This window comes from Capsicum annuum, chromosome 10 (genome assembly GCF_002878395.1).
Source record: "Capsicum annuum cultivar UCD-10X-F1 chromosome 10, UCD10Xv1.1, whole genome shotgun sequence".
Lineage (NCBI taxonomy): Eukaryota > Viridiplantae > Streptophyta > Magnoliopsida > Solanales > Solanaceae > Capsicum > Capsicum annuum.
In genome coordinates this window covers 193,353,262-193,380,578 of record NC_061120.1, presented here as the reverse complement: position 1 = coordinate 193,380,578, position 27,317 = coordinate 193,353,262, and the positions used below count along the sequence as shown (strand labels likewise).

The 27,317-nt window shown below is 35.6% G+C and overlaps 1 pseudogene; it reads right to left on the bottom strand.

The window, feature by feature from the left end:
- On the bottom strand, window positions 1-27,049 carry LOC124887857 (annotated as a pseudogene).
- Between the last annotated feature and the right edge of the window lie 268 nt (window positions 27,050-27,317).

Genomic DNA, 27,317 nt, shown 5'->3' with positions numbered 1-27,317 from the left:
GCACCTTTAAAATCACTAAGCACAAGTCTCAGACTCCATAGCAATTTAACATGTTTACCATTAACACTACACGCACAATGGGATAACAAATGTTAATAACACAATTATAGTTTAAGAATAAGATCTAGTTCATTGATGACTAATTAAACCGACGATTTCCATATCTTTCCTCCGAAAGAGATAATGATAATCGTTACTTCATCATGGTATCTTCAACGATCTCCAGGTGGTATGTTAGGAAACATAAGGAAATCAATCCCTGCATAATACGCAAACAAAGTCCTAGAGCACGTTGGATTGAAAGGAGAAAATAGCAGTTACAAATCGATGTATAGATATGGTGTTAGCAATTACATACCAGCTTTCTTTGCAGCTTTGAATAATAGTTCGTCAATAAGATGTTGAGACGGATCTCCCTCTGGCAATTTAGACATGAAGGACTCAACTTCAGAAACTACTTCATCATTGGTGAATTATTGGTAAAGTCCAACAGAAGATAAAATCAAAAATTTGTCTCCAGGGCCAAGCTTATGGTGGTGAAATATGGTAAACAGTTTATGTAAGGGGATTTCCAATATAGTCAATTCTGAAGGGCTCTAGAAGTGCATTGTTCCATTTGGGCTGTGGAATAACATGAGTCGAAAAGACGTCAACTCAAGGCGGAAACTTAGTAAAGTCAAGAAATTGTTTAAGTCACAGCCACAACATGATCGCATTAGAAGCATGCTATTGAGTTCAGGTGAAACACAAGTGCAAATACTGTTGCAAGTTAAAAAATGTGTAGCCTAGTGAAATCAAGAAATTATTTAAGTCATAGCAAAAGCATGATCGCACTAGAAGCATGATATTGAGTTCATGTAAAACAAAGTTGCAAATGTGATAACAAGATCAATACATATAGCTTGGTGAAATCAAGAAATCATTCAAGTCGCAGCCACAATATGATCGTGTTAGAAGCATGTTACTCAGTTCAAGTGAAATGCAACTGCAAATACAGTAACAAGTTAAATTATTATGAGCAAAGATGTGAAGAGTATAAAATTATGTTTAAATTTAAGTCTTTGAGATAAACTGCACCAAAATGTCACGACCCGAATCGAGGCCCTAGCCGCGACGAGCATCCCGAACCATGAAGACCCGAGCTCCCTTTTCTGTCTGGAAATCATGCACACCATTCATATACTATAAAGAAAGGAAAAGATAATAAAGAGGAAACATGGGCAATCTCTTAATTCAACTTAACAATATGAAATTTTGTTCATAACATTCAAACACATGACACCAGTCTGCGAAATCTCTAACAATAGAAACCAACATCTGTCTAAAACTGGGACAAGGATCCCAGTCGGACCATAAACCAAAATAATATAACAATGTCCCATAACAAGGCCTTCCGAAATAAGGGAGGCTCACCAACTGCAACTTTTAAAAAAAATTAATCTACTGCTTAGCGGGACCCCGAGACTGAACCTCAGATCGTGAAATATAGGGGGTTAATATAATTGTACTGGTATGTGAAACAACCTAAAATAGCATGTTTTATACAACATAATGAGAGCATATTTATAAAACAATGAGCATAATGCATACGTAAAAACACATGGGCAGACTGATAAGAACTTCAACAATCTCTTGGAAATCGTAACTCATTCTCTGTTTATTTCTTGGCTAGATAGTACACCCTACAATCCTAATCATCCCACAGGCTATATGGGATCCCTTGACTAGGCATTCAAGCCCCCAATCCAAGTTTTCCGCAAGGATTGGTGTATCAGTAAGAGAGACACGCAAGACCACACAGCATGGTGTCATATTCCCAATCAATCAACATATCATAGTAGTACACCAGTCCACAAAGAAGGGCTCCTAACCTTAGTCCTAGGTTGGGATGACATGAATCAAGGTACACCAGACCACGAAGCAGGGTATCGTAACCCCATGTCGGCAAATCACGATTTTCGACATTGAGTCTCATGACTTGTGCTTTCTTCGAGAAACCATCTAACTCCCTCTGAGCCCAAATTTTCAATTCTTTAAAACCATACTTCCATGCCTTCACAACACTCAACATTTATTTTATTAAGGGCATGCTATCACCGGGTATTGTCATACCCAGACTTGCAAGTCATTCATATCAATTCCACAACCCATTCTCATTCCAAACATAGAAATAACCACCCAAAAGATTTATAACTTAAATATGCGGTGGCCATGTAAATTATTTAACCTTATGCAATTCTTCATTTTCATGCAATGATATAGCTAAAACAAAATGACCCTCTCTCATAAATTCACAAACAATCTCTACCCAAGTGTGGATAACCATCAATTGACAATGAAGTTCAAAACATGTAAGTGAATACCACATATCACATAAATCAAGAAAAATCCACAGTAAGAGGGAGGTCTCATAAATCATGCTATCCATTAAACCTTTCACTACAAACAATATCATATATATATATATATATATATATATATATATATATATATAATTATATTTAAATTCCATGAAAATCAGTCCAAAACAACACATGCTTTCATTAAGACAATTTCATGATACAAGCTTTTCGAAATATTCTCAAACATTCTTTGTAAACAAAATTATAGGTCTTTGATCTTGATAAAAACTAGAAAACTTATGCCCATGGAGTTTAGGGTAGTATCACATACCTTATGTTATTTTAGTTTGAAGAATAGGACCCGAATCATGATTTGTTTCTTGGAAATTTTGAACTTAAAGATGGATTCTTGATCTATGGGGAGGGAAGTTAGGATTTTGTTCTTGATGGATTTGAGCAATTTTGGGCATATAATGCTCTAATAACATTTTACTCAATTGTTAGCACGATTGGGGGTTATGGGAAAAAATCTAAAGTACCATTCGTAATTAAATTTTTCAGCAGAATCCCGCTTTTGGAGCTCATTGCGACGTGCTACTATTGCGATGGCTTACTGGTTCTGATGGAAATGATCATAACTTTTCACTCGGGTATCGGATTAAGGCGAGATTGGTATCGTTGAAAAGCTGACTCAATTATCTACAATTTGGTGGGTCTTAATCTAAAAAATTCTACATATATCAAAAGTTGTACACGTTCAAAGTTGATCCTTATAGAATCGAATACCAAACTTTGGACGATTCAAAGACTCTTAGCTCAACTTTGCTCTAAGTGATTTCCCTGAACATTTTTCACCTCATAATCACTAAACACACTAGGATAAATATCATGATACATAAATTCAATATGAGTCATGGGATTAGAGTTTACACAAATAGGAACGACGGTCCGATTTCTAGCTCAAAAATGGGAGGTGTTACATTACTCTCCCTTGGGATCATTCATCCCCGAATGATGGGTAGGGACTTGTTGAACTCGAAAGTGTAGAATAAGAACTTAATCTTGCATTGAACATTTTTCCTCACCAGAATATGCAAAGGCATCAAACGAGCTTCATGATAATCCCTAGTGAAACGTGTAAGCACAAAGCATGAGGTAATGAGACTTTACGTAGGGATGATCTTGAACATGAGTTCTATGAATCATAATCATCACAACATAAGGCATGAGTTGATTTGGTAATAATAGGCCTGATTTACATTGGTACTAATCATGAAATAAGGTTTCGTGGAAGATAGGGATAGAAGCATTCTCCATCTTTCATGATGCAACGAATAGACTTAAACTTAAAGACCCTACTCGGCTATTCCCCAACATTAAACAACATACTTCGTCCTTTCCATATTATATGTCTACCATCACATATCTAACCACAAAATTTTGAGTCCCACTACGTGGTATTTCTAGGTTGAAGCCTAACTCGGAGAAAAAAGGTGCTAGTTTAAGCTATGGGACCCCATATAGGAATATTGATTTACCTTATCATTACTATCAAACACCATCGGGTTTTAATTCATGGAATACTAATCACATATTACACGGGTTATGTTTTCATCAATTACAACATTCAAGCCTATCATTACTACACCAACTTCATCGATTTCCCCCACTAAGACCAGCAATGTCAATCACTTTCATAAAGATTTTCCATATATATCTACTTCCTAACTATTTATCATAATGAAAGTCCATCCCATTCTTTTCCCCATTACCAATAACCTTAGCTAAAGAGATCAAATAAAAATTTTCACTTTAAAGAACATCTACTCCCCCTTCCTAAGTTACTACTACTCTTCCATAACAACTATCACACTATCATTTGGAGGGTCATTGAGGGACCTGAGCATAAGCATCTTCAATGGAGAAACACTACTAAATCATAACCCATATTTTTTGATCTATTCAAGGTGGGACATGAGGGAAAGATACATTACAATCATGAAGTACTCCATATATCAAGTGTCTGGATCATAAACAGAGAGTCGTTCAAACGTAAACCTATTCAACATGAGTTCTTAGGATTGGGAATAGTGAGAAACATGTGAGAATATGTCACGAGTGGTATAACATGAAGTTGGAACTCAAGGGGTCAATGACTGAGACAAAGATTATGTAACGCCCCAAGGTTTTTCTTAGCTAAATTTTGTCCCTAAAATATCAAGCATTGGCTTCTAGATTGGTTTATACTTTTTTTTACCGGTGTAATCCCTTATATTTCAACTTTTCATTATGTAGATGACTGAATAAGCTTTTTGTCGATATAATATTTGTCCAAAACAGACACTCGGTGAAGAAGTTATGGCTATTTTATGTGCTGTCAAAAAATATCGTCATTCTGGAGTTTAGCGCCGCGGAGAGGGTTTAATTAGCAATTGTCAAATTCTAGTGGGACATCGCAATAGTGGCGCATCACGGAGGATCCCAATTTCCCATTCATCAATTTCCAGTGAGCCACCGCAATAATGGCGCGTCGCGGTGGCCCATAAAATTGGGTTCCCAGTTTAATTTTTCCAACTTCGTTCAGAAGTTAAAAAGGTTAATTTAGACTTTTTACAAGCCTATTAAAACACCCAAACAGTATATTAAGACCTCTACAAGTAGAATATATGATATTCTCAAGATTTTCCTCAAAACAAAAACTCTAGCTCATATACTTCTCCTCCAAGAAACTCAAGATTCAACCGTGGGTTTTCAAAACAAATTAAAGATTTGGAATCCCCAAGCCGTGGGCATCAAGAAGAATCCTTTAAATTTTGATATAGAGGTACATGGAGTTTATCCTAAAAATAACATGGTCTTAAAACCATTAAAGCATGATTATGCATGAATTTCAAAGGAGTTTTGGAATCTATGTTCTAAATTACGTACTCTGAATGTTTTAATGTTACTATTGTTTTTACCTTGTGGTCCTATCCCCTAAATTGATTTACATGTATACGTATATGTATGGAATTTGAGATTTAATATCGTTGAGAGCATAAATTATAAACTCCCTCTCGTGTATTGAATTAAAGATTATGGTTTTGTGATTTGAAAGATGTTTTCGCAATATTATAGCATTTGAGCATGATTTGAAATTGTTGAGAGGGTATTTCTTGATATAAATGTGTACTTGTGTTTAAGAGAAAGAATTCCATGTGAATTGAGAATTTTTACATGACCACCTTGTACTGTACTACTAAAATGCTTGACAAAGATAAGTTCCTTACATTTGTTTACATGAGGTTTGAGAAAGAGTTTCTGTGAATTGAATTATTGAAATGGTGGTCCAACAACTTGTGTTTTGAAAATAGATATTTACAACAGATTAATAATGGCTCAGAGATGTGACTTGCAAGTCAATAGTATGACGATACCATATGTATTTATGCCATAACATAGTATGTTTTTAGAGTATGTTTTCAGAGTATGTTTTTAGAGAATGTTTTCAGAGTATGTTTTCAGAGACTGCATGTTTTGATAGAGTTTCAAAAATGGTCTTAAAGAGAGTTAGGTGGTTACTCAAACAAGGTGCGAGTTTAAACAACTCTTAACCTGAAACCGTATTTGCCGATACGGGTAGATTATTATTGTATACTGGTGACAGCCGTGTGGCGTAGTAGATTCAAAGACTCCGATCCTTATGGCACACTTGGATTGGGGGCTTCACTGTCGAGTTAATGGCAGTTTCCATATAGCCCATGGAATTTTTCAGAGTTGTAGGGTATACCACCTAGAGCAGAAGTAACACAGATTTCTCAGGATTGAAATGATTTTTACAGAGTCTTTAAAATGCCCATGTGAATTCTTACTATATGATATGTTTATAAGCTATTTTAAATTGCTCTCATATATGTTGAATAATAAATAATTACTTTGGATAAGCTCTGCGTACCAGTACATTTGTATTGACCCCCCCTCCCCCTATCTCTCATGTTCTGAGACTCAATATAGTGGTCCAAATAAGCAGTAGATAATTCAGACAACTGATTAGATTGTGCAGTAGTGTGCTTTCTCTATTCCAAAAGGCCTGTTTTTTCATATTATGTCACTTATTTCAGTTTTGGTCTACTGGGGGCCTTGTCCCAGTTTCAAACAGTTGTCAATTTTCATGTAGTAGAGATTTTGCAAACTGAGTCAGATATTATTTAGATGTAGTAGATTTATAGTTTCCATACTTATGCTGAATTCAGAGTTAACCATGTTTTCATAGAAGATTATGTTTTTACATCTTCTTTATTATATGAATGTTGTGCATGATTACCAGATAGAGAAGGGTGTTTCGGGCGTTCATGGTTTAGGATGTCCGTCATGGCTAGGCCCTAGTTCGAGTTGTGATAAACTTGGTATCAGAGTCAAGTTTATGGTCCTAGGTTATCTACAAAATCGCATTGGGTAGAGTCTTATTTATGGGTGTGTAGCGCGCCGCACTTATAAGCAGGAGGCTACTAGGCATTTAAGAATGTTCCTCTTCTTTGTGATTTAGTTCGTGCTTCAGAGTCTAATCTATCCCCTAATCAATGTTCTCTTGCTTTTCAGAAAACCAACGATGCCTTCCCGTTGCACCAACGTTAATGCTCAGGATGATGAAGTCCGTCCCACCCATGGGATGCAGACCCGTAACAAAGCTTATACCTCAGAACCTGTTCCTACTCCAGGAGTACCTTCTGTACCGACCATTTCTCCCAGAGCTCCCCGTACGGGGGCCAATCGCACTCAGCCTCATGAAGGAGAGGTTTCTAATGTTGAATTCAAACAATCTATTCACATGCTTACACAGCTAGTAGCCATATAAACTCAAAGGTCGGAGGATATTGGGTCTACATCTGTTACTTCTGAAGTTACTAGAGTGGGCCAGTTCATGAGAATGAACGCGCCCAAGTTCTCCGGCGCTAAGTTAGAAGAGGACCCGCAGGAGTTCGTAGACGAAATAGAGAAAATTTTCAAAGTAATGTATGTTGATCATTTGGAGGGTGTTGAGCTAGCAGCATACCAGTTAAAGGATATAGCGAACTAATGGTACAACGAGTGGAAAGATACGAAGGGTGACAGTGCTGAGCCCACAGATAGGGATAAGTTCGTGGAAGTTTTTCTTGACCGATTCTTTCCTCTGGAGATGAGGGAAGCTAAAGCTGAGGAGTTCATGAGCCTTAAGTAGGGTAAGATGAGTGTTCAGGAGTATACTTTAAAGTTTAACCAGCTGGCCCATTATGCTCCTGAGATGAGTAGTATAAGGGCCCAAATGAGGAAGTTTGCTTCCGACCTTTCAGATGATCTGGTACTTGAGTGTCAGGGAGCTATGTTGAACAGGGATATGGACTTTGCTAGACTGTCAGTCCACATTCAGCAAGTTGAGGAGAAGAAGAAGAAGATAGTCAAATTTAGGGAAAAGGACAGGCAGGCAAAGAGATCCAGAGCGAAGACCAGAGTCATAGTCAATAGCAGACCGGTAATTGGGGTGGAAAATGGCAAAAAAAAAAAGAATTGGGGTAATTCACAGTCGACAGCTAGTGCTCCAATGTCCAGACCCACAGCTGAGCAGCGCACCCAGAATTTTCAGTCTAGTCAGGGGCCAAGGATGCAGGGTATGGAGTGCAGGGAAGTGTAGCCCAGACCTCTTGGTCCTATCTGTGCTGTGGGAGATGCGGGAGGAATCATCCAGAGAGATGTCAGTTTGGCGCTTTGGTGTGTTATTCATGTGGCCAGCCAGGCCATATCCAGAGAGACTATCCGGCAGTAAAGAGTAATGTTGGAGGATCCATTTCACAGGCGAATTCATCTGGACCACCACCTCAGAAGGGTGCCACTTCAGCCGCCGAAAATGGTCGAAACCGGTTGTATGCTTTGACCAATCGCTAGGAAGCAAAAGCCTCACCAGATATAGTCACCGGTACGTTGTAAATCTTTTCTCGTGATGTGTATGTATTACTGGATCCTGGGTCTACATTGTCTTATATGACCCCATACGTGGCTATTGGATTTGGGTTTGAGACTGATGTGATTGCTAAACCTTTTTTGGTTTCCATCCCAATGGGAGATTCTATTATGGCTAAAAGGGTGTATAGAAATTGTGTTGTGTCTATTTTCAGCCGGGATACTGAGGCAGATCTCATAGAACTTGATATGGTTGATTTTGATGCCATCTTAAGGATGGACTGGCTCCATTCGTGCTATGCCACCTTGAATTGTAGGACCTGAAGAGTCATCTTTTCTTTTTCGAATGAGTCGGTGATAGAATGGGAGGGACATTCTCTAGCACCTAGAGGGCATTTCATATCTTATCTCAAGGATCGTAAACTTATTTCCAAAGGTTTCTTGTATCATCTTATTTGGGTTAAAGATTCTAGTGCCGAAAGTCTCACTCTTCAGTCTATCCCCGTAGTAAATAAATTCTCGAAAGTCTTTCCAGATGATCTCCCGAGAATACCACCTGATAGGGAGATAGATTTTGGTATTGATTTATTGCCTGATACCCGTTCTGCTCCTATTCCGCCATATAGGATGGCTCCTACAGAGCTAAAATAGTTGAAAGAACAGCTAGTAGATCTTCTAGATAAAGGTTTCATCCACCCCAGTGTGTCTCCCTGTGGTGCACCTATACTTTTCGTGCAAAAGAAAGATAGTTCCCTTCATATGTGCATAGATTACTGCCAGTTGAATAAGGTTACGATTAAAAATAAATATCTCCTTCCTAGGATTGATGATTTTTTTTATCAACTTCAGGGTGCTAAATTTTTTTCAAAGATACACCTTCGTTCGGGATATCATCAGTTGAAAGTTAGAGAGTCAGATATTCCTAAAATAGCTTTTCAAACCAGATACGGCCATTATGAATTCTTAGTCATGTCCTTTGGGTTGACTAACGCCCCTGCAGCTTTCATGGATCTAATGAATAAGGTTTTCCATCAGTTTCTAGATCTATTTGTCATTGTATTCATTGATGACATTTTCGTATATTCTAAGAGCGAGGAAGACCATGCCAATCACCTCTGAATCATCCTTCATACCCTTAAAGATCATAAATTATATGTAAAATTTTCCAAGTGTGAATTATAGTTGAATGCTATTGCATTCTTGGGGCATGTTGTATCTAGTGAAGGGATTAAGGTTGATCCCCAAAAGATTGAGGCAGTGAGAAAATGGCTCAAACCTATGACTCCAACCGACATTCAGAGCTTCTTGGGTTTGGCGGGTTATTACAAAAGATTCGTCGAGAGTTTTTATTCCATAGCTGCACCACTTACTAAGCTGACTCAGAAAAAGATGAAGTTTTTGTGGTCTGACTCTTGTGAAAATAGCTTTGAGAAGTTGAAAGACAAATCGACTACTGCTCCTATTCTGACTCTTTCGAAGGGTAAAGAAGGTTTTGTTGTATACTGTGATGCATCCCGAGTGGGACTTGGGTTGTCCTTATGCAGCATGGTAAGGTAGTGGCTTATGCATCTAGGCAGTTGAAGGTACATGAACGGAACTACCCTACTCATGACTTGGAGTTAGCGGCTGTGATTTTTACACTTAAGATCTGGCGGCACTATTTGTATGGGGTACACGTTGATATATTTACTGACCACGCGAGTTTATAGTATGTTTTCTAGCAGAAAGATTTAAATCTCAGGTAAAGGCGGTGGTTTGAACTTTTAAAAGACTATGACATGAGCCTGCACTATCATCCAAGCAAGGCAAATGTGGTAGACGATGCCCTCAACAGGTTGTCTATGGGCAGTCTTTCTTATGTTGAGGAAGAAAAGAGGGAAAGGGTGAAGGATATTCACCGACTTGAAAATATAGGAGTGCGACTTTTGGATTTCGAGGATAGAGGAGTGGTTGTTCATGAGATAGCTAAATCTTCCCTTTGTGCAGAAGTTAAAGAGAAGCAGGTTGAAGATTCCATCTTGATGCAGATTAAGAAAGATATGGGTCAACTAAAGGTAATGTCATTTGAAATTGGTAGTGATGGTATTTTGAGATACCAGGGTAGGTTTTGTGTGCCAGATATAGATGGTCTGAGGAAGATAATCCTTGACGAATCTCACACGTCGAGGTATGTTGTTCACCCTGGCTCTACTAAGATGTATCAGGATTTGAAAACCATTTATTAGTGAAATAATATGAAGTGTGATGTGGCTAACTATGTTGCCAAGTGTTTGAATTGTCAACAAGTTAAAGTGGAACATTTGAGGCCAGGTGGTTCTTCTCAAGAGATAGATTTGCCTTTGTGGAAGTGGTAGATGATTAATATGAACTTCATTACAGTACTTTCGAGGTCCCAAAACTAGTATGATTCCATTTGGGTGATTGTAGATAGGTTGACCAAGTCATCTCACTTTCTACCTGTCAGGACAAATTATTTGGGAGAGGATTATGCCAAGCTGTTCATTGTAGAAATAGTTTGTTTGCATGGGTCACCTGTGTCCATCATATCTGAAAAAGGTACACAATTTTCTTCACAGTTTTGGAGATAATTTCAAAAGGGTTTAGGTACCCAAGTAAATTTGACCACGGCTTTCCACCCTCAGACAGATGGGCAAGCTGAGCGCACCATCCATAACCTTGAGGATATGTTGAGGGCCTACGTGATTGATTTTAAAGGTAGTTGGGTAGATCACTTTCCATTGATAGAGTTCACATATTATAATAGTTTCCATTCCGGTATTAAGATGGCACCATTTAAGGCATTGTATGGGAGAAGATGTAGGTCACCAATAGGATGGTATGAAGTAGGTGAGATGCAGATATTTGGGCCTGATCTTATTCATCGGGCAATAGAGGATGTAAAAGTCATTAGAGAATGACTTAAGACATCTCAGAGTTGTCAAAATTCCTACGCCGATATTAGGAGAAGAGATCTAGAGTTTGAGGTAGGAGATTGGGTGTTTCTCAAGGTTTCTCCCATGAAGGGAGTCATACAATTCGGGAAGAAAGGTAAGCAAAGTCCTCGCTATATAGGACCATATCAGATTGTGAGAAGGATAGGTGGAGTGGCGTATGAGTTAGAATTGCCAATTAGTTTGGGTTCGGTTCTTCCGGTATTTCGTATATCTATGTTGAAAAGGTGTATTGGAGACCATTCTTTAGTATTGCCTGTCGAAGAAATCAATGTGACAGACTCCTTATCCTATGAAGAAAAGCCTGTAGAGATTTTGGATTGCCAAGTTAGAATATTAAGGAACAAAGAGATAGCCTCAGTTAAAGTGTTGTGGAGAAACCAAAAAATTGAAGAAGCGACTTGGGAATTAGAAGTTGACATGAGAGCTAGATACCCAAACCTTTTTTATCCAATGGATGACGAAATGGAAGGTACAATCCTTGCCTTATTCTTTCTATTCCTTAGTATGCTTGAAATTAGACTTGTTTGTATCCCGCGTCAACATTCGGGGACGAATGTTCCCAAGGGGGGATATTGTAACGCCCCAAAGTGTTTTTAGCTAAACTTTATCCCTAAAATATCAAGCATTGGCTTCTAGAATGGTTTATACTTTTTTTACCAGTGGAATCCATTAGATTTCAACTTTCATTACGTATATAATTGAATAAGCTTTCCATCGATATAAGATTAGTCCAAAACGGACACTCGGTGAAGAAGTTATGGCTATTTTATGTGATAGTCAAAAAATATCGTCATTCTGGTGTTTAGCGCGCCGCGAAGAGGGTTTAATTAGCAATTGTCAAATTATAGTGGGACATTGCAGTATTTGCGCATCGCGGAGGATCCCAATTTCCCATTTGTCAATTTCCAGTGAGCCACCGCAATAGTGGTACGTCACGGTGGCCCATAAAATCGGGTTCCCAGTTTAATTTTTCCAGCTTCGTTCAGATGTTAACAAGGTTAATTTGGACTTTTTCCAAGCCTATTAAAATGTCCAAACAGTAGAAATATATGATATTCTCAAGATTTTCCTCAAAACAAAAACCCTAGTTCATATACTTCTCCTCCAAGAAACTCAAGATTCAACCGTAGGTTTTCAAAACAAATTAAAGATTTGGAATCCCCAAGCCGTGTGCATCAAGAAGCATCCTTTAAATTTCTAGATAGAGGTATGTGATGTTTATCCTAAAAACTACATGGGCTTAAAATCACTAGAGCATGATTTTTAGATTTTTATGCATGAATTTCAAAGGGGTTTTGGAATCTATGTTCTAAATTACATACTCCATGTGTTTTAATGTTACTATTGTTTTGACCTTGTGGTCCTATCCCCTAAATTGATTTACATGTATACGTATATGTATGGAATTTGAGATTTAAGATCATTGAGAGTATAAATCATGAACTCCCTCTCGTGTATTGAATTAAAGACTATGGTTTTGTGATTTGAAAGATGTTTTCGCAATATTATAGCATTTGAGCATGATTTGAAATTATTGAGGTTGTTTCTTGATATAAATGTGTTCTTGTGTTTAAGAGAAAGAATTATTGTAAATTGAGAACTTTGACATGACCACTTTGTACTGTACTACTGAAATACTTGACAAAGATGAGTTCCTTGCATGTGTTTACATGAGGTTTGAGAAAGAGTTTCTGTGAATTGACTTATTGAAATGGTGGTCCCAAAACTTATGTTTTGAAAACAGAGATTTATGACAGATTAATAATGGCTCAGAGATGTGACTTGCAAGTCAATGTTATGACGATACCATATGTATTTATGCCATAACAGAATATGTTTTCAGAGTATGTTTTAAGAACATGTTTTCAGAGTATGTTTTCAGAGACAGCAAGTTTTGATAGGCGCGAGTTCAAGCAACTCTTACCCTGAAATCGTATTTTCCGATATGGGTAGATTATTATTGTACGCTGGCGATGGTCGTGTGCCGTAGTAGATTCAGAGACTCCGACCCTTGCGGCACACTTGGGTTGGGGGCTTCGCTGCCGAGTTAATGGCAGTTTTCATATAGCCCATGGAATTTTTCAGAGTTGTAGGGTATACCACCTAGCGCAGAGTAACATAGATTTCTCAGAGTTGAGATGATTTTTACAGAGTCTTTAAAATGCCCATGTGAATTCTTACTATACGATATGTTTATGAACTATTTTAAATTGCTCTCATATATGTTGAATAATAAATGATTATTTTGGATATGCTCTGCATACCAGTACATCTGTATTGACCCCCCCCCCCCTTCCCATCTCTCAGGTTCTGAGGCTCAGTCTAGGGGTCTAGATAAGCAGTAGATAATTCAGATAGCTGATCAGATTGTGCAGTAGTAAGTCTTCTCTATTCCAGAAGGCCTGTCTTTTCAGATTATGTCACTTATTTCAGTTTTGGTCTACTGGGGGCCTTGTCCCAATTTCAGACAGTTGTCAGATTTTCATGTAGTAGAGATTTCGCAGACTGAGTCAGATGTTATTTAGATGTAGTTGATTTGCAATTTCCATACTTTTTTTGAATTCAGAGTTGACCATGTTTCTGTAGCAGATTATGTTTCCGCATCTTCTTTATTATATGAATGTTGTGCATGATTACCAAATAGAGAAGGGCGTTTCGGGCCTTCATGGTTCAGGATGTCCGTCACGTTCAGGCCCTAGTTCGTGTCGTTATAGATTACCACTTGAAGATATTGCTTCTCATTTTTAGAGCTACGATAGTGATGAGTTTGCATAAACTTTATCGCTTTAGCTAAACCCGACATAGGATGATTCGGTGACATATAGAAACATATTTTCTTAGGTCCAAGCATAATATGAGACATGGATTTTTATGGATCAAGAGCAATATAGCACAGGGATTGAATACTAGAAAGATTGGGTTACTGAGACATCATTGCTTCTAGTTTGGCGGTCAGATCATAACATAAGTTGCATAGATAACTCTGACCATGGTCATAGGCACGACTTCAATATACAAAACATTGATAGAATATCCTCATTAAATTGAAATAGGAGGAGCTTGCTTGAATAGAAATAGATTTTGTCATGACTCTTTCCTGAAATTATACACCTCAAGAAAATTCGGGAACTATCTTAATTCGCCATCTCCCCCTTAAATCAAAGTCTCAATCCTAGACTTGAGGACATATCTTCTCACTAAATCTACGAGCACAACACTCAACATAATGAGGTATCGTCATATACATAACCGCTAAACTCCCCCTGATAAACTATACTCTGAAGGCATTGCTTTCCGAAAATGCTACTCTTAATTTTCTCCATCCTCTATAGCTATCTTGTTAGCATACACATCCACACTCCTTATCACATAATAAATCATTCTTCACTACTTTACATGCCAACCCTAGACCTTTACTCATATACTTATAACATTAACAAAATTTGTAAAACTATACCAAAGGGGCATTTTGCCTACCCATATTTTCTCAATTCAACTCTAAAGATCATCATACAACAACTCTCCAGATTTCTCCATACTACAAAATTCAAGAATGTGGACTAGATATACATGACACTTAGACATATATAAACCTTATCTAACAATATGCTACCTGGGGAGGGGGGTTCAACTTATTCTCATATACTCACGCTCTTGACCACTTAATGATTTAGCCACAATTCATCATTTTTCTTTTATTCTCACGTATGCATATACATCACAATCGTCCACTCATTATTCTACAAGTTGTCAATCTCGGCTATTGCACACATCAAACCAAGCCTACTACTTACTCCTACAAAACATGCATAATAACTATTAATTTAGTATCTTTATCACCACAATCCATATTTATAGTTCAATCCTATAGTCTAGCAACACCAATCATATGAAACATGTCATATACTATACTAATAGGTAATATTTGCCCGATGATATACTTTGTCCATTTATGAATTGGAATGAGAGGAAAATAATACATTGCCCTTCTGGTAATAAAATTTGTGACTAGAACGCTGATAACAAGGTCACCACGACACAGTGAAGGCCTCACCGCTATTACCATCATGACATACCACTATCGCGATGAGAATCTGGAATCGAAATCCAAACATGACCCAATCCTCGTCCAAAATCCAAAACTTCCCCGAGACATGCTCTTTAAACCCCTAAACATGAATAAACTAAAAAACCTACATCTCGGGGTCGGGAAGACCAATTTAAAAATCTTTAAAGTTAAGAGGCTTAAAATATGCCTTAGTCCCCCAACACTTAGAAAAAATTTTCGGTCCTAAGCTTTCATGCCTGCAACTAAGAGTTAAGTCAAAATAGAAATATCAACCTAATTCCTTTATTTCACTTAACTATGGTCCGTAAGTTCATCATCTCCATAGCACTACAACTACACCTCAAAAATCTGCTACCTGCTTTCTTCCGTGTAGTACTATTTTACAACGACTAGAGAAAAGACAATCAATGAGGTAAAGTAACGTAACAAAGATAGTTGATCATAATCTTATAATATAAATCATTTCCATCTATTAACATATCCTACTTTCTCACATCATATTTACTTACCCATGCATACATTTAGACTACCTACAGATTCCATTCACACCAATGAGTCTCTACCCATAACTTATTGACTAATCTAGCCCTTTCCATTCATAACCTTTAAATAATTTCTATGTCCACCACAACTATCCATTTTGAGATCCTTCCCTATTTTGAATAAATAGTAATCATAGCCAAGCACTCCACAGACTACCATATACTCTAAAAATTTTGCTACAATCAGTAGAATCCCACTTTTGAAGCTCAACGCGACGCGCCACTATCGCGGTGGCTTACTGGTTCTGACGAAAATGATCATAACTTTTTACTCGGGTATTGGATTAAGATGAGATTGGTATCGTTGGAAAGCTGAATCAATTTGCTACAATTTGGTGGGTCTTGATCTGAAAAATTCTACATCTATCAAAAGTTATACACATTCAAAGTTACCCCTTGTAGAACCGACTACCAAACTTTGGACGATTCAAAGACTCTTAGCTCAACTTTGCTCTAAGTGATTTCCATGAACATTTTTCACCTCATAATCACTAAACACACTAGGATAAAGATCATGATACATGAATTTAAATATGAGTCACATGGGATTAGAGTTTACAAACGTAGGAGCGACAGTTTGATTTGTAGCTCGAAAATGCAGGGTATTATATAAAAGCTCGCGTAACCTTCAGGGAACCCTTCACTCCGTCATTTTGTAAGACTAAAGCATCATCAAGGTGCTTACTTCTAATCTTGAGAACTTCTTACATTAACTCAGTAGATAAACCAAATAATTAGTATATGAAATATGGTAAACTGAATTTTGAATACACCAACAAATCTTTATGTTGGAAAATATGTAATCTAAACCAGAAGTTCGATAAAAAACTTACATATAATCTAAAATCTCCAGCCCTACAGTATTGTCATGTGAACAAGTATTTCTCTCCAGAAATATTGTATTCTCATTTCTATAATATGATCCTCTATATAGCCACAAACGACACAATCTAAAACCAAATTGTGTCCCATTCATGCTAGTCGTTTTTGTAAATAAAAAAAAGAATTGGGGAAAAAAGGGGGATTACCCCATAGGGAATTTGGGAGTTCAGGTAGTCCTTTTCACTGAGAAATCAAATTTCAGTTAAATTCTAATATTCAGCCATAAGCAGTGACCACAAAATTAATTGATGAGGCTTCATATTATGGAATTAGTTTGTTTCCTTCCGAATTAATTTTACCATAATAAATTACGAATTCTTCTATTAAATTTTATTTAACTCCCCGTGTCAAGACTCATGTACGAATCAAATAAATTAAATCACTGACAATACGATTTGTCAATTATTTTCTTTTGACTTTTGCTTAAATTATTTTATATGCCAGATATAAAATTTACGGGTTGAGTTTGCACTTGAAAATTTATAAGCTTTCGTAAAGATGTAACATCAATCTTTAAATTGAGACATAAATTTCACAACTAACTATTACTTTGCCATTGTACATTTCATCCAAATTAAAAGACATGTAAACCCACAAAAGAATTTAGCCTTTTAATAAATCAAGACAATAAATGGTATACATAAGTGTGACACCCCAAAATGTTTAAGCCAAGATTTGAGCCATTCTTCATGTGTATATAGGCCTAAACCCAATGATTTCTTACTATACATAGATATCATGCTCAATCCTGTAGTGTGGTGTGTGCTTTGGATCTTGATCATAAGAAATATCTAGCATAGAGTTAAGTTGAGTGCACTCCTACTGATTGAGTTCTAGCATTGAATTTTACTAGGTTCAACTTCAAACAAGCATTTCTCCTAGAATATGAAGAGTTATGCAGCTCATTACATATCAAATTAAAGATCTTTGAGTTTTCTTACCAGCGCCACTAACCATTTGTAAATTAGAGTTCAGAATGAAAAGTTATGAACAAAACAATGGAGATTCATGTTTTCAAGGTGCCACAGAGCTGGACCTTCGGTTATTTCAAGGTGTCTCGAAGCCCAGCCCCCACGATATCACCGAGGACAGAGGTGATGTTCCAATGGTGCCTCCTTCGATTTCTTGCATATTTTTAAGGTTCTTTTGGTCTTTTTCTTACTCCAAAAACTCCCCCCGCCTATACAAAACCCTTTCAACTTTCTAATGCATGATATTAACAATCAAAACACATTCCTCTACTCCCCAAAGGCTCCAAGATTCATGAACACCTATTGTTCAAGCTTAAGGTTCCTCTATAGGAGTTTCTTGCTAAGTTCATATCAAAAAGATATGTAGAGCAAATATTTTTGAAGTATCCTTTTGAATGTATAATCTCTTAACCCGCATGCATGTTTACATATTTCAAATATTGATGGTAAAGTTTTCAAACTGTATTTTGAATTTATGGGATGAACATGAACTTGTGATGAAAACTATTGGAGTTACAGAGGTATTTATAGGTAGGCTAGGGACCTTTAGGCAAATAACTTTAACTCTAGGGACTTTCATAGTTATTTCTTGCCATAAAAGAAATACCATATATATATAACTTGGAGAAAAAGTAATTGACTGATTTAATACTTTACTTGGGAGACAAGATAAATTTCTTACCAAAAATATATGGGTTATTAATATGTAATATTATACGTAATATTCTTACATTCTCCCACTTGACCCACATATCATAATCAGACAATCCTTATGAGTGAAAATAAACAATATGGCCATAAACACATATTCACTCAACTTAATAGTTATTCAAAAATCACTTTTATCAAGAATATATTAATACAAGAATCATGGCAGTCATGATCTTAATCAAACACTTCCTTCCATGTATTACGATGTACAATATATTCTAAATAAAGTGTCCAACAACTTTATAAATGATCTTAATATAAGTCATTCAGAGTCCAACTTTATTTGATCTAATGATCACTTTATAATACATGAAAATTAAAAAATGTGCACGTTCATGTATATAAAAACAATAATGTCTACACAAATTTGTTAGAGAATATAACGAGATTGTAATGATTTACTAAGTCCCATACGAGTCGCATGATCCTTGAAAATATTAGTTGGCAAACTTTAGTGATGGGATCAGCAATCATCAAAGTAGTACTAACATATTCAAAACTTACATCTTGCCTATTGACATGGTCTCTAACAATCCAATACTTTATGTTGATGTGCTTACTTCAGCTTCCACTCTTATTATTCTTCGAAAAGAATACCGAAGCTGAATTATCACAAAATAATCTTAATGGTCTTGCAATAAAATCAAGAACTTTAAAATTTGAAGTAAAGTTCTTCAAGCATAACGCCTATGATGTAGCTTCATAGCATTCCTACTAAAAAGACAATATCAGGTCTAGTGCAAACCTATGCATACATAAAGCTCCCAACAAGTGAAGCATATGGAATGTCTTTCATTTGCTCTTGTTCCAATGCATTTTGTGGGTATTGACTTAAAGAGAATTTATCAAATTTAATGATAGGTGCTGCTATAGGTGAACAGTTTTTCATTCCATATCTTTTCAATAATCTTTAAGTGTAGGCTTTTTAAGATAGTCCAAGCAATTGTTGAGATCTATCTCTAAGAATCTCTATGCCAATGACATATGAGGCTTCACCCATTTCCTTCATTTCAAAATTTTGGATCAGAAACTGTTTAGTCTTATGCAACAACCCCAAATCATTACCAACAAGTAAAATGGCATCCACATATAAGACTAGAAAAATATATTTAATCCCACTTATCTTAAGGTATATACATTAATCAATGATGTCCTCCGTAAATCCGTATGAAGAAACAATATTATGAAATTTAATATACCATTGGTAGGAAGCCTGTTTTAGTCCATAGATAGATTTATTCAACTTGCAAATAAGGTGACTTTCATTCTTATCACAAATTCTTCAGGCTGATGCATGTATACCTCTTCTTCAAGATCTCCATTCAAGAATGTCGTTTTCACATCCATTTGATGTAGCTCTAAATCAAAATGAGCTACCAATGCCATGATTATTCTTAATGAATCCTTCTTTGACATGGAGAGAGAAGGTTTCATGATAATCAATACCTTTTTTAGTGAAATCCTTGGCTACAAGTCTAGTTTTATATCGCTCAACATTACCAAATGAGTCTCTTTTGGTTTTATAAACCCATTTAGATCCTATAGTAGAGACTTGTTTTGGTAATTCAACGAGATTTCAGACTTTATTTTTAGTCATAGATTCAATCTCTTCTTTCATGGAATCATACCAAAGTGTGGAGTTTCTCCACTCATAGCTTGCGAAAATGAACATGGATCATCTTTTAGTCCAATATCATAACCACACTCTTAAAGATATACAACATAGTTACTAGAAATTGCTAATCTACAAACTCTTGAGGATCTTGTTACTTTCATTGGTTCAGGTGATCCTTCAACAATGAATTCAGGTAAAGCAAATTATTCTTCATGTGGCTCATCAAGTGGTGGTGGCTCTTGAACTTGTTGCTCTTCAGGTAATTCATAAGAATTTAACTGATTTGCATTTAAGTTTTCAGTATATAAAGATACCATAAGTGGTTCCCTTATCTCTTTTAGTTCCACCACTTGAACCATTCCTACTTACTTCATGTTCCTCAAAAAATTTAGCATTTCTAGCCTTAATAATTTTAGAAGAATGAGAAGGAAAATAAAACCTGAATCCTTTAGAGTTAACCACATAGCCTATAAGAAACCGCTTATTGTTCGTTTATCCAATTTTTTAAAAAAATGTAAAGTATAAATCCTTACTTTAGTTGGACATCCCCAAATGTGTAAGTGGCTTAAACTAGGTTTTCATCCTTTAAATAATTCAAAAGTTGTCTTGGTGATAACCTTGAATGGAACTTTATTTAAAATATACAAAGCAGTTTTTAAGAATTCACTCCATAAGGATAAAGATAAACTTGATCTGCTAACCATGCTTCTTCCCATGTCCATTAATGTCTGGTTTCTTCTTCTGGTGACACCATTTTTTGTGGTGTTCCTGGCATGATATATTGTTTAATTATACCTTCTTTTTCAAGGAACTCAGTAAACGGACCTTTAACTTGTCCCTTTTTTATGTACCTACCATAATATTCTTCACCCCTATCCGACCTTACAATTTTGATCTGAGGTCCAATTTATTTCTCTACTTCTGTTTTAAAAGCTTTAAAAGTGTCAAGTGCTTTTTATTTATTAAAAAAAAGATAGAGATACATATATCTTGAATAGTCAACAACAAATGAGATGAAATATCTTTCATCATTTAAGCAAGGGGTAGGAAAAGATCCATAAATATTTGTATGTATGATCTCAAGCAATTGAGAAATCCTTTTGGCACCTTTTGTGTATTTGTTGGTCTGCTTACCCTTTATGTAGTCCACACAAGTCCCAAAGTTGGAAAAATCAAGAGCTCTAAGAACTCCATCATTAGAGATATGTCCCAATCTCTTGTGCCAAAGACTTGATGAATTCTCATTGATAATACATCACTTAGTGTCAATTTTTTTTTCTGCAAGTTATGACATTATAGTCAGTCGTGTTAATAACTTTTCATACATATTTTCAAAATCAATAACTTTATTGTCTTTCAAAAGTTTTATTATAGACAATTGAAAATTAAATTCATAACCAGCTATGGATAATCTAGAAAGAGAAATTAAATTCTTAAAATATGATAGAGAAAAGGTATTTTCTTAATCTAATTGAAAAATCATCTTTAGAAAATGAGCCTATAAGTCCCCACATATGATGTCGTCCTATTGCCAGAATAAATATTTTATTCTCACCATGTATTATCAGAAACTTTAATGAAACTAGATTCATAACATACAAAGGTAAAATTACCTTTCTTCTAGATCCACTTCTTGTATTTCAGGCAATCTTTCTTTCAGTATCCCTTTTTTCTGCAGAAACGGCCAGTGTCTTTGTCAAGACTGCCCTTCTTCTTCATAGAGACACTTTTGCCCTTTATTACATTTTTCTTATCATGAGTCACTAAATTTACACTTTAGGGTATCTCATGGTTCAGCCTCTCCTCTTTGTGCACACACACATAGTCAAGAGTTCATTGATTAACCATTTATCTTTATGTGTATTGTAAGATATCTTGAACAGACCATATTCCTTAAGAAAAGAGTAGAGAATAAAATGTACAAGAAATGGTGCAGGCATATAAACCTCAAAGGACCTGAGTTTAACAGAAATATTTCTCATTTTCATAATATGCTCATGCACTGTACGACTTCTATCAAATGTCATACTTGAGAGCCTCTTCATAAGGGTGCTAGCCAACGGCTTGTCAGAGCTTACAAATTATTCATCAATTGTCATCATGTAAGATTTGACATTATCATTGTTAAGGATAGAACCCCTAATACTTTAACTTATATGAGACTTTATAAGCATTAAGCTCAAGCAATTAGATTGCTCCCACAGCTCATAAAAAGTCTTAGCCTCTGGCGTACTTGTTTCTGTGGGCTTAGATGGTTCTTCCACATGAAGTGCCAGATCCAGATCCGAACACACTAAAGTGAGAAGGATTTTCTCCTTCCATGTAGTAATTTTTTCGCCAGACAACATTGGAATTCGAGCATTTTCGTTAAATAGAGTAGTAGAAAAAGTAGTGCAAAATAAAGATACACATACGTAGGCTATGAAATACATAACCATCAAAATGAATTGCATAAATACTGATTCTTAAGTAAATTCTAAACCTTCCTGTGGGTAGAGGATACACCCATGCATAGAATTACTTAACTTCATTAGACTAGTAAATCAAATAAAACTAGAAAATAATCCATACCTATGGGCGTAGGATAATTTTTTAAACAGAAAGATTTACTATCTATTCCAATTAATCTAACCAAACTAGTTACCTCCCTGTCAGGTAAGGTTACTATTTTGATAAGATGATAAGACTTTATTAGATGTCATTATTATATTTCAACCACTTAACTTTATGTGATTAAAGAAATTATTTTCTTAATATCATATGCTCGGGATGTTGTGGCTAACCCAAACATATGATAAAAACTCAGAATGACATCTCACAATAGTTAATTTTAATAATTAACTTAAAGTGTAATTCTTAAAATATTAAAGTGGATTGAATAAGCAGAGCCTACATCAAAGCAATCCATTATATCAAGCATCTTTTATTAATCAAAGAAAAACCATACAACAAAGAAATAGGTTGAGCCTACATGTCCTTCATTAAACGGTAATTCTTTAGTCATAGTGATAATAGTTTGCATATGATAAGGGAATAGGTTGAGCCTATATATCTCCCATTCAAATTTCTTATAATTAATTAAGATATTATAAGAAGAATATGATACACTAATTGAATGTACAATTAAAACAATACTACTATTTGTGAATATAACGAAATACTGAACAACATGGCTAAAGCTAACTCATGATACCACATGTTGAATTTCTAAACACATACAGAGCCAATGCACAGCGAAAAAATAAATAGAAACGTACCTTCAGCCATTATTGTTCAAGTGTTGTGAAGAATCACCTTTGTTAAAATCTTAAAAGAAAAGAGGGAAGAGACACCTAAGAATTTTCTAGCCTATGCCTATCAAAAGTATGCCAGACTGATGGAGACACAGGCATATTTATAGGTAGGCTAGAGACTCTTAAGTAAATAACTTTAACCGTAGGAACTTTTATAGTTATTTCTTGCTATCAAAGAAATACCATATAAGAAATACCATATATACATAACTTAGAGGAAAAGTAATTGACTGATTTAATACTTTACTTGGGAGACAAGGTAAATTTCTTATCAAAAATATGTGAGTCATTAATACGTAAAGTCTTGGGTAAATTTATATTATATTTTAAAAGGATTTCCTCTATTGGGTCTTTCTTCCGCAAACATCTCTAAAATGCTCGTGATGATACGCTAAGAGGTCCTCTCGAGCCTTTATTGGTCTGGTATGTCCATTACATTCAGGCCTAGTCCTAGGTCATGATAATAAGTAGCAATAACTATATCAAGATTATAAGTACCTTATGAACAAGAAATTTATTTTACAGGATCAATACAAAATACTTATCTCTACTTGGTATGTTTAACACATACAAAATGTACTAGCAAAAAAAATTGAAATTATATTGTTCTTATAATCAAAAAAATTTATAATTAATCATGTTCCATAATCAACTTCAATCTCCATCTTAGACTGTGAACATAAACTTTATACTTATAAAAACCAATGAGTTAATCTCTAGTATATAAACTACACTCTGTACACTAAATTATCCACCATATAAGTAATGACAACTTTAAATTACTTTATTTTGTTAAAATGCGGATAAAAAGATAAGAAATTTCAAGTTCATTCTTCTCTATTAAGAAGATCTTCAGATTATTTAAAATGTTACTTGCGTTAGACATCAGATCATTTAGAAGCATAAGCAAGTATGTCGGGGACTAGCAGCAAGTACAACACAATTTAGAAATCTATTGAGAATCCATACTCTCAATATTCAAAAGTTGTAACAACATATGTTAACATATCTATTTTCAATAGAGAAATCAGCATGCTCAGAAAGATACTTACCAATCACCATATAAAACGTATAAGAAAAATCTGCAACCCACAAGCCCTAGCCTCTTAGACTTCAAGAATTTTCAATTTACCTTTTGCTGCTGCATACAAAATGGAAACAGGCAATTAAGCAAAGCCTAAAAAGAACATTCAACGCTAAATATAATAATCGTACGTGTTTGGGATCTTAATATCCAAATTTAGAGTGTGCTTGGTATGAAGGAAACCATTCTCTAGAAAATATCTTCCAATTTCTCATGTAGAGTTGGTCAAATAATTTGGAAAACATTGCTTATAGGAAAATAAGGAAAATGGCCTTCCTAATGGAAGTAGGGAAAACAAATTTCACTAGTGAAATTCTACATTTAATTGATTGTGTCCTCTCGCCCTCCAACATACGTCATGTTCACTCCCACACCCTATTACCCTCATCCCCTCCACCCCACACCCCTATCTCCCCACCCCCAACTCTACCTCCACCTCCTATAATATTTATCTAAATTATATTCAAATAATTTTAGGATAATATTATTTGCTTATCTACAGAACTGGACTCACTTACTTTCCTCAAAAATGTTTTTCAAGAAAACATTTTCCTTCGTACCAAACACACTCCACTGTTATGATATTCAATTATTTCATATTCATGATGTCTTTAAAATTTGCAGAACAAAACTTAGCTAGATTGACCAAAGAATTTGCTTCTTCAAATTTATGTTGTTAGAGTACCATACTATCAATGCACATTATCTCAACTCTCAATAGGGAGGAAGTACAACAATAATAATAATAACAACAACAATAACATACCTAATTTAGTCTCATTTATGGGTTCGGAAATAATAAAGTATACATAGATTTTTCCCATATAAAGATGTGGCACATAGGTCTAACTCAACCCCAAAAGCTAGCTCGGGAGGATTGCCCAAGTACATATAAGCAAACCACTGGTCAAGAATCATACAACATTAAAAAAAATCTTTGAATCCTTGTATGTAACTTATTTAAAACTATGATAATGTACTATTTTCCAATATTCAAGAAATATCTTTACGTAACAAGATATCACTTCAGTCTACTATGAACTATTTGCCCTTGCCCCATCATCTCACATGATGTTCAACCAGAACTATTTGCCCTTGCCCCATCATCTCACATGATGTTCAACCAGATCAGTCCTTCAAAACCAAATTACCATTAGTATTGTCCAAATTGTTTGTCAAAATTGCCAAGCAAGTTGTTATAAATATCTATTGCGTTCAAGAAAACACGTTTGTTGGTATCAACCAGAACAGAAACATCAAAGTTCAAGACATGTTACACCATATCAGTGGATACCTTATACTGGAAGCATGTCAGTGAGGAATTGGAGCTTGCTACATGAACTGCATTGGCGCCAAAACTACCGCCGGCAAATGCAAAATCTTTCTCATCATCGCTATCAAGGTCTTTGGGAGTGACTTAGTTTTGATAGCTCCGACATTTGATAAGGAATACACTGGAGTAATAGCTAGACAATATATTCCAAGTCTTGGATGGGAATGGCCTCTTATGGTTCCTCCATAATTTCTTTTTTAACACAAACCTTATTGAATTTTTGAACCTTTCTTCCTTCTCAATTATCAATGAAAGTGAAACTTTCTCCCTCATGCGGTCAAACCTCCAAAGGAAAAACAAAGTACCAAGCTCACTCTTCAACTTAAGCCTCTTCTTTTTAGTATGGATCCTGATGCATTCAATATATTGTGGAAATAGACAATCACATGAACTTTGTCTTCCCATTCCAATAGGATGAAACACAACCAAAGATGTTGTTTTTCCATTTATGAAGGCCACATTATTGTGCCTAACCACTAGAAATCACTCTCATAAATCACAGGGATCTATTTAGGGACTTCATCTTGGTAGAGAGGACCTATAAGAGCTTCAGGGTATGTTCATTGATCAATAAGATCTTCCGTTTTTTCTATACCAGTCCTTAACAAGATCAAAACTTGTAAGATCTAGCATAATATCATCTTCATTCTTCAGTAATAATTTTAAATTTGTTTCGAGAGGTCGAATACGAGTTGCAACCTTGACAAAGAATGTGTTATTTTGGGGTGGGGATCCTTGCATTGCATCATTGTTTTTTGGCAAGTTGATTGTTAGGTTTTTCTTCTCCATGCATGGATGGATGCATCATTCTTTTCTTTTAGATTCCTCTATGTTCATATCACTATGCCTTCTCTCCCACAGTGCTCCCCCAATCAATTATGCTTGGGACCAAAGCTCGTTGCTTGTATGACCTTTTAACGTTGAAGAGTTTGAAACTTCTCTAGAATGGTTCGAAGTGTAGTTAATCCAGATTAACATTCAAGAAAAGAATGAAGATTCCCTTTTTCTCTTACAATTATTAATTGCATCTAAATAACACTCTTACCCGATGACATAGTGGTATCATAAACACTCAAAGTGGAAATATTTTCTTTGTCATTGTTCTCTTTTCCTATCATGCAATTCATCTTAGAAACAGCTCCCTGAATCACCTCTCTGATAGGTGTATTTTGTTTTTAACATTCTAGGCAAAGAATTTTTCATCATTTTCATATTGCCTATTTGATTTGGCAAGTGCTCGATGAAGGATTCTCAACTATCCCTTTGGTAGATACAAAAAAGGCGATGTCATTTTCAATCTAAGAAATGGATCTTTCACCACCATTGTAAATATTGTGCATCCTCTATAATTGATGTTTTATAAAATTCCTTCAAGACCATTCTCTAAGATTGACAATGACACCATTTTTTAGATATATACCAAAAGGATTGTTGAGAAAATTCTTCAGCGAGCACCTGTCAAATCAAATAAGCAAAATAACGATCATGAAAAATTCTTTGCACGAGATGGTAAAAAAAATACACTCCTATCAGAGAGGTAACTCAAGGAGCCATTGCTAAGATGAATGGCATGGCAAGAAATGAGAACAGCGATAAAGAAGCCATTTT